Source organism: Larus michahellis, chromosome 17, assembly GCF_964199755.1.
Source record: "Larus michahellis chromosome 17, bLarMic1.1, whole genome shotgun sequence".
NCBI lineage: Eukaryota > Metazoa > Chordata > Aves > Charadriiformes > Laridae > Larus > Larus michahellis.
This window is the reverse complement of record NC_133912.1, coordinates 637241-646904: the sequence shown is the minus strand read 5'-3', so window position 1 is coordinate 646904 and position 9664 is coordinate 637241. Positions and strand designations below refer to the sequence as shown.

General features: G+C 50.6%; 1 long non-coding RNA gene across 1 annotated transcript; it reads left to right on the top strand.

Annotated features, from left to right (window-relative positions):
• The first annotated feature begins 203 nt into the window (after nt 1-203).
• On the top strand, nt 204-8906 carry LOC141732363 (uncharacterized). Its single transcript, XR_012584081.1, has 5 exons — nt 204-290; nt 1358-1493; nt 2412-2533; nt 4282-4795; nt 6918-8906. It is a non-coding gene; the product is annotated as an uncharacterized LOC141732363 (long non-coding RNA).
• Nucleotides 8907-9664: the final 758 nt, after the last annotated feature.

Here is a 9664-nt window from a genome sequence, read left to right as displayed (position 1 = left end):
GGCTGCGGGCACCCCGGATCGGGGCCGCGGGGGCACGGAGCCGCTGCGGAGCCCCCTGGCTCTGGGTTTCTTCCCGCACAGCCCGCCAGGGCCGCCCCTCACCCCGCTCTCTCCCTCCGCGCCCCGGCGGCAGGACTCGCCTCAGGGCGGCGCGCGGCCCGCACCCTCCCGCGCAGGCGCGCGCCGCCGCCGCTCCCGCGCTTGTCCCTCGCGCGCCGCCGTAGGAGGAAGCCGAGCGCGCGGGGGGGCCGCGGCGTGAGGGGCCCGTAGGCCGTGGCTGGTGGGAGAAGGTGAGTGCCGGAGGGGCCGGGCCGGCTGCGGGGCGGGGCGGGGCGCCCTGGGGTGCGGGAGAGCCGCTGCCGCCGTGCCACCGGCTGTCGCGTCGCCCTCCTGCCTGCCCGGGCTCCTTCGCCTCGGGGCGGGGAGGCCGGCGCAGAGCGGGCGGGCGAGGAGCGGAGCTCCGTCCCTGCGTGGCTGGCGGCGGTCGGGGCCGGGTGCTCCGTGGCCGCTCCGTGCGCGCTGAGAGCGGCGGGGGGAGGCGGCGGTGGCCTTCGTGGGAATGAGCAGCTGGTACTTGGCTCTGCTTTTCTTCCCGCTCTGCTCTGCTGTAGCTGAACACTGAACTGCTGTCCCCGAACACCCTGGAAGCACTCTGGGCTAAATGCGCGTCCGTAAGATGCCCGCGGTGCGTGTGTCGGCTTCTACAAGAGTGGGGGTGGCTCTCTGAATGTTGCCCACAGTTAATGCACAGCTGGTGGCTGCTGCCTCTTGTTAGGGCTGAGGCGTCCCTTCCTGGTGCATCTGGAAGAAGAACGGGGCCAGCACGATGAACTGCCTGGGCACCTCTAGGTTTGCACGTGCAAACTGTGCTGCAGTGCTCAGGAGCAGCAATTTGTTGTGCTTTGATCATAAATCACCGTGCCACGTAAAAGGGAGTGTGTTGTGTCGCTCCTGGTGTTCCTGTGCGTGGGAGGCGCTCACTTGCAGGCGCAGCACTGCAGCCAGCCCCGTTCTGTGGATGCCGAAGGAGCTGCGGACGCAGCACCCGGAAGGAGCCCTGGAGTTCTCCTCGCTCTCCCTGGCGGCAAACCCTGGGATAAGTAAACAAGCCCTAGCTACACAGCACCTGGGCCACGAGACGAAGGAGAAAAGGAGAGAGCGCTGAAGGCCGGCTGGGTTGCTAAAGATGAATAGCTTGTCTTGGTTTACAGCATGTATGGGCTGTGATATGTGTGCTATGTGCTGTGTAATCTCATGATAAGGAGGTAGCAGTGGGAAATTGCTAGCTCTGTAGCAGAGGGTATTTAAAGAGGCTGCTGCCTAAAATAAAGCGTTTTCGTTTGTGCACCAAACGGAGTCCGTGCCTAATTGCCACCAGTGGTGCCCCGTGTGAGATGGAGCGATTAACGAGGTTTGACGGGTGTCAAGCCCCACAGAACTTAAGTGCTGCTGAAAGGAAGCAGGAGCCGGCTTCAGGCATCTCTTCAAGAGAGGTGAGCTGTGGGGAGCTAGGGGAAGTAACATATCTTGGGAAGAAAAGTCAGTACTAGGACTAATGGAGGGACTCTTGCGGAAACATCATGTATATACGAGCCTCCAGACCTTAAAAAAGATACTGAAATGGGTGTCCATTAATTGCGATGGTGTCGATGCAATCACTATTTTTAGTATAAAAACGTGGGATGCCGGAGGGGTTAAACTTTGGGCCAGAGCCACTAAGGCGGACAAGGTTGCTGCTGAATTATTAACCCCTTGGCGGCAAATTCTAGAGATGTTACGGAAACGGGAGGATATCAGATAAGCTGCAAGCAATAATGATGCCGCTCCGTTTCGGGCAACCGCCGCAACTCCTAATTTTCAAGCGGACGATTGTCGCCCGGTCTTGCCGAGATCAGAACAAGGCGAAGGGAAAGGAGGCACTCAAGTTCACTCTACCCTATTCTGTAATAGCCCTGAGGATGATCCTGGGGACCCCTTTGATCCTGGTCCAATAAATCCAGAGACTGAACCTGATTTCTATCCACCTTTAACCCCAATTAAAGCTATTCCTGCATCTGCTCCAATTGCGGAGGACATTTTACAGCAACAGCGACGAAAGTCGCTATCGCGCTCCTCCGTTCTTAACCCTTCTCCATTTGCGCCAGGTACCGCATCTGTTCCCCCTTATCAACCGCTTATACGTGCGCAGCCGGAATCGGGGTATTGCGGTGTATTGTCAGAATGTCAGCAGAGAAGGACGGAGCCGGAGCCGTTTCGCTCCTGCCACCGCCCGCCTGGCCCCCTCCCCTCCCCAGTCGTCTCCCTGAGATAGAAGTGGTGTTTTTGTTTGTCTGCTGTGTGAGTGTGTGTGGGCGCCAGCTTCTACCTGCTGATCATCATCTGTGCTACTGTTTGGTTTTTGTTGTGTGCAGTGTCGTTAGGTGACTCCCCTGGAGCAGGTGTTCTGCCCGGTGTGGTCCTGTTCTCGTACGCGACTGGGGCTGACACTCCGTCAAGTGAAGAAGTTTGTATATACACAATGTGTAGACGTAAGGCGAGTGCGCCCCAGGTAGATAGACCAGGAGGGTCCGTAGAACCGATGGAAGTCCTGAAATATTGGGGGAGTTTTCATCAGCCGACACGCTTACGCTCGTGGGAACGGCTCGCCTGTTCAGGGCGTATTGCTGGTTGTTTGTTGTTTGCCTATAAGCTCATGGTCGATCGGGAAAAGGAGTTGAGCCAAAATCTCTAGGATGCTCTGTAGGAAAATGAGGAACTTAAGGGTGAGCCCTAGTTGCAAAGGCAGACTGTTATGTCAGTTGTAAGTGATGAAGAAAAAAAAAAAAAAAAAAGAAAAACAGAAAAAAAAGAAAAAAGGAAAAAAAAAACAGAAAAAGAAGAAAAAAGACAAAAAAGATAAAAAAGAAAAAGAAAAGAAAAAAGAAAAGAAAACCCAAACAGATATAATTAGATGGGAAATATGCCACGTTAGCACAAAAGTATGCCATGCGCGCTACAAGAAAACAGCAGAGAAAGAGAAATAGGACACCAGATTCAAAGCAGTACCATAGAGAGATGTTTTGGGGTTTTTCCTATATGTGTATATGTTATTGCATGCCTTGGTGAATTGCTCTCTGTTATATCCTGCGAGACTAAATGGACCCCAGCACCCCCCTGCACACTACCTTGCGGCTCCAGGATAGCCCAATTGGTGTATTTTGATGCCTGTGCCCCGAAAGCTGTTCAAACACAAAGGGGGAACGGAGGCTTTGTCTCAGCCGGGAGCCCACAGATACTAGGGACGCAATCCGTCAGTGCTGGCCGACCATTGATGCAGTGCACATTGACGATGCGAGGAAAAGGTCCTGTTTGCGTGAGCGGTATTCTGGACACCGGAGCAGATGTCAGAGTCATCTCTGAAGACAGATGGCCTGTGAACTGGCCGTTAGTACAAGTGGGGGAGGCATTAATGGGCATTGGCGGGAATGCTTTGCCTTTACAGAGCAAACACCTAATTCAGACCCAGGGGCCCGAGAATCGTGCTGCCTCATTCACGGAATCACGGAATCACAGAATCTTCAGAGTTGGAAGGGACCTCTAGAGATCATCTAGTCCAACTCCCCTGCTAGAGCAGGATTGCCTACAGCACATCCCTCAGGGCTGCATCCAGGCGGGTCTTGAAAATCTCCAGAGAAGGGGACTCCACAACCTCCCTGGGCAGCCTGTTCCAGTGCTCTGTCACCCTCACTGTAAAGAAGTTTTTCCGTGTATTTGAACGGAACTTCCGATGTTCTAGCTTGTGCCCTTGCCCCTTGTCCTGTCGCTGGGAACCATTGAAAAGAGCCTGGCTCCGTCCTCCTTAAACCCACCCTTTAGGTACTTGTAAACGTTAATCAGGTCCCCCCTCAACCTTCTCTTCTCCAGGCTAAAGAGTCCCAGCTCTTTCAGCCTTTCCTCATAAGGGAGGTGCTCCAGTCCCATAATCATCTTGGTTGCCCTACGCTGGACTCGCTCCAGTAGTTCCCTGTCCCTCTTGAACTGGGGAGCCCAAAACTGGACGCAGTACTCCAGTTGTGGCCTCACCAGTGCAGAGTAGAGGGGGAGAATGACCTCCCTCGACCTACTGGCCACAGTCTTCCCTATGCAGCCCAGGATGCCATTGGCCTTCTTGGCGACAAGGGCACACTGCTGGCTCATGGATAATTTGCTGTCTACCAGGACCCCCAGGTCCTTCTCCTCAGAGCTGCTTCCCAGCATGTCCGCCCCTAACCTATACTGGTGTTTGGCATTCTTCCTTCCCAGGTGCAGGACCCTACACTTCTCCATTCCGTCCTTTTGTGTTAACTACGCCAATTACTTTATGGGGCGGCGACTGTATGAGCCACTGGGGAATACAGATTGGGTCAAATTTGTCTTAGGGGCCACTGTGGCGCAAGTCACCTTAAAGTTAACCTGGAAATCTAATAACCCCGTTTGGGTGGAACAGTGGCCCTTGTCACGCGAAAAGTTGCGCCGCCTTCATCAGCCAGTTGAAGAACAGCTCCGAGAAGACCATATAGTCCCAACGACCAGTCCGTGGAATTCGCCTGTGTTTGTAATCCAGAAAAAAAGGGGCAAATGGCGACTTTTACATGATCTAAGAAAAATTAATGCTGCAATGGAAGATATGGGTACTCTACAACCCGGTATGCCTTCACCCACTATGGTCCCCCGAAATTGGTGCCTCGCTATCATTGATTTGGAAGATTGTTTTTTCACAATCCCGTTGCATCCTGAGGATGCCCCCAAATTTGCATTTTCTGTGCCATCTATCAAGGTAAGTGAACCTTGTGAACGCTGTCATTGGACAGTTCTCCCACAGGGGATGAAAAATATCCCCACAACGTGCCAGTGGTTTGCAGCAAAGGCCCTATCTCCCGTTCGGCAAAGGTTTGCTGATGCTATAAGATACCGTTATATGGACGATATCCTTGTGTCAGCAGAGTCACGAGAGACTGTGCAAGCAGCTCTGCAGTTTACATAGCGTCAAGTAAAACTTGCCGGGTTACAAATTGCGCCTGAAAAAGTACACCAGAAGGAGCCGTGGCAGTACTTGGGATGGAGGAGCACAGAACAAAAAATTATCCCGCAACAAGTGAAAATTCAAGCAGATATTAAAACCCTTAATGATGTACAGAAGCTCTTAGGGGCCATTAATTGGGTTCGTCCACTATTGGGGGTACCAAGTCACGAGTTAAGTCCATTATTTTCTTTGTTAACAGGGACCTCAGATCTTTTGTCACCTAGGAGTCTAACCCCAGAAGCGCAGTCGGCCTTGGCAAAGGTTTCTAAAGCATTAGCCTCACGTCAAGCGGATCGCGTGTGTCCGAGCCTACCTTTCCACATGGTGATATTAAATCCCGCTGTGCAACCGTATGCCTTAACATATCAGTGGGATGAGACTCGTTCTGACCCTTTGATCATTATTGAATGGGACTTCCTTTCTCACCAGCTGTGTAAGACAGTGGTAACTCGCCCAGAATGCTTTGCTATGTTGATCACAAAAGGAAGACAACGGCTTATGCTATTAGCTGGGCAGGAGTTTTCCCATATTATCTTACCAATCGCCACGCAAGTGCTGCAATGGCTTCTACAAACCTCAGTGATGTTTCAAACAGCGACTATTGACCAGCCGGGACAAACAGATATCCATAGCCCTAGCCATAGACTCTTACAAAAAGATTTTATTTTGTATGTAGCCCCGAAAGTGAGTCATGTACCTTTACAAGCTTTGACTGTCTTTACTGATGGTTCTGGACGAACCGGCCGCTCAGTCGTAGGAAGGCAAGACCCGCAGAGTAAATTGTGGGATTCTGATGTACGCCGAACTAGCGGGTCCCCACAAATCGTAGAGCTCGCCGCTGCTGTACGAGTGTTCCAGAAATGGGATGCTCCGTTCACTATAATAACTGATTCTGCCTCTGTTGCGGGACTTGTACCCCACATAGAAAATGCTTGTTTAAGGGAAGTCTCCAACCCCTTACTTTTTACTCTACTGTCAACGCTTTTGCATTTGCTGAACAACAGACAGCATCCTTATTTGATCATGCACATCAGAGCTCACACCGCCCTTCCAGGGCCCCTAGTGGAAGGCAATGGACGAGCTGATGCATTAACTCTCACAGCTCAAGTAGTGCCCCAGGTAATAGAGTAAGCCGGAATCTCTCATGCATTTTTCCATCAGAATGCAAAAGCGTTGCAAAACACCTTCTTCTGGATGCCCTGGCAGGCAAGAAATGTCGTTGCTGCCTGTCCAGATTGCCTGCGGTTATATACAAGTTCATCACCCTTTGGCATTAACCCGCGAGGCCTTACTGCTCTTGAGCTGTGGCAAACTGATGTAACTCACTTTTCCGAATTTGGACGCTTTAAATACATCCATGTTTCTATAGATACCTTCTCTGGAGCCATACATGCCACTTGTCCTACTGGTGAAAAAGCTCGTGTTGTTATCAAACGTTTTACTCTAGCTTTTGCTCTAGGTGTCACCCCTACGGTTAAGACGGCTAACGGCCCAGCTTACATCTCCCTCCGCCTTCAAAAATTCTTTCAAGATTGGGGGGTCAAGCACCTTACGTGCATTCCGCGCTCCCCTACCGGCCAAGGCATTGTAGAACGATCGCATAGTTCGTTAAAAGGCATGTTGTTGTGCCAAAAAGGGGGAGTTGAGTCTCTCTCACCACAGGAAGGCTTGGCTAAGGCATTGTATGTACTCAATTTTTTGAATTTATCTGACAGTGCGGAGTCAACCATTAGCCGACATTATTCATCTTTGCGAGTGGACAAACACAATAGCGAGGGTAAAGCTCAAGTGCTAGTACATAATTTAGAATGAGGAATTATGGAGGGTCCATAGCAGTTGATAACGTGGGGGAGAGGCTATGCTTGTGTCTCCACAGGAACGGGACCTCGGTGGGTTCCAGCCCGGTGTGTGCGCCCTTACAGGCAACAGCAAAGCCAAAAGGATTGAATGAGTCTGCTATCCTGGTTCGGTCTACGGAGTCCCAACGAGCAGGCATGGACGCAGTTGTGGAAGGTCAAAGCACAGTGAGAAAACTGTACCAGGAAGAACAGGGAGTCCGCATGTGCTCTTGAGAACAAGGACTCTCTTGCTGCCAAGGATAAGTTTAGCAATGCTACTGGTACAGCTATTTCTGAGTTATTGCTGATGGAGATAGTAGTCGACATGCGACGCTGCAAAACAGAGCTGCTATTGACTTTTTGCTTTCAGCTCACAGACACGGTTGTCAAGATTTTAAAGGACTGTGTTGTATGAATCTAAGTGACCACTCCAAATCCATCCATGCCCAGTTGCAAGAACGGCACCGACCCAACCAGCAACTTGTGGAGACCACTGGGTGCAATCTTTTTTGGATGGACTTGGGGGTGGGGTTGGTTGAAGCAAATTGTACTCGTTTGCCTGTGTGGAAGGAATTTGTCTGTTATGTTTAGTACGCTGTTTGCCGTGTTTAATAAGCATTATACGATCAGTTGTAGATGCCGCTTTGCATCGTACCCTGGTACGAGTTGTAGAATATGTTGCTGTAAAAACTGCGTGTGTATCCATGAGAACCTGACCTTCACAGAAGAAGATAACAAGAAGGGATTACAACAATGTGGTCACGTATCAGACAGCCGCCGTTAGCAAAGCCGGATCACGAGTCTGGTGGGACTCGCTGCATGCGCTGGCCACACGTGCAGCGACTCTAGCCTGTACTTCTCCACTCAATCCGGTGCAGGATATAAGGGGTCTGTCTCGGGCGGAGAGAGGGAGAGAGAAATGAGCGCACTTTGAAGATACAGGGGACGCCCTGGAGCGCTGTCTCTGTCCCCGCCCCCCCTCCCATAAGTTCTATGTTCATTAACCCCAACAGCTCAGAAGGCATTACAGCACGTTGCAGGTAAGATATAGTCTACTACTGCTGCAAGACACGTTGAACACCTTCCTACAAGAATTTCAACCTTACGCCCTGATAGGACAGTGGGATGATGCACTCGCAAAGAGCCCGACTGCATTAGAGTGGGTAGTTTTGCCACATACCTTTTCCAAAACAGTAACTATGATGACTGAAATGTTACCACGATTGTTTTCCCAGGGTCGTTTGTGCTGTCAGCAGCTTTCTGGAATGGATCCAAGCCACATACATGTCCCTGTCAAAAAGGACGACCTTGACCCTTGGTTATCACAAAGTCTTAACCTACAGATTGCCTCAGTAGATTATATTGGGCAAATAAATTATTCTCTCCCCTGCCTTTAGAGCCACAGGAGGTTGGTATTCTAGGCTAAATTCAGATGGATGCTCGTAAGTGTTTTAACTTTGCCAAATGCTCTCGAAACGCAACATATCTCCAAAAGGTCACCCCTTTTGATTACCGGGTACACTTTTGGCAGCCACCTGTGGTTGCCATTTCTTCTTTCTCTGCTCCCGGTGTGGCTTCTGCAAAAGCGCTAACGCTCTTAAAAAAAGCTAGGTTGTTGGCTTGTGGAACAAAGTAAGGCTACTTCAGTAGCTCTTCCTGGCCTTTTATTAGATGTAGATTCAGTACGCCATGCAACTCTGTAAAATAGAGCAGCCGTCAATTTTCTGTTATTAGCGCATGGCCATGGATGTGAAGATTTTGATGGCACGTGCTGTATGAATTTATCAGACCACTCTGAATCAATCCATAAAAGTATACAACAGTTAGAGCAAAATGTGCAGAAATTACGAATGGGGGGAAGTTGGGGATGGCTGGATAACCTTTTTAACAGTTGGGGCTTAACTGGATGGTTGCAATCAGCTCTAAAATTCTTGCTTTTTGTATAAGCATATTCTTGTGCATTATGCTTTGTATTCCCTGTGTGCTACGGTGTGCGCAGCGTCTTACAGATAAAACCTTGGCCACTGTTTTTGTAGTAAATGAAGAAGGGGGAATTGTGGATGCCGAAGGACGTGCGGACGCAGCACCTGGAAGGAGCCCTGGAGTTCTCATGGCTCTCCCTGGCGGCAAAGCGTGGGATAAGTAAACAATCCCTAGCTACACAGCACCTGGGCCATAGAATCATAGAGTCATTTAGGTTGGAAAAGACCCTTGGGATCATTGAGTCCGAGCATCGGCTCCACTCTACGAAGTTCTCCCTTACTCCCTTAACACCACATCTAAACAAGTCTTAAACACATTCAGGGATGGTGACTCAGCCCTTCATGCGGTTCTCATCCTCCTTGTTTGGTTTAGTTGTGTTTTAATGTTGCAGACTTAGAGGGGCGATTTGGTGTGCTGTCTCCATTTGGAAGGGAAAGTGATTTTCAGATTTTCAGATGCGATGCATTTAACAGGACACAAATGTCCTCAGCTGCAGGGACCCAGGTGCCTCTTGCCAGTGCAGATGCCTTGAGACCCTCTGCCCAGCCTCCCTGTGCAGCTGCTGGGGGCTCTGGTGTCCCTCAGCTCTCATGTGCTGGCTGCCAGTCCCAGGCAAAGGCATCAGGTAACTGGGGTGTCGAGCAACTGAGGTCTGCCTGAGAAGCTGAGGAATTGTTTTCCACATTTAAAAAAATACGAGCACGTTTTCAGCAGCAGAGATGAATGAATACATTTCATAAAATGAAGATGTTTTCCCCTGATGCCAAAAACGGCATTTTCAGGAAGCGTATTAACCTCGGGA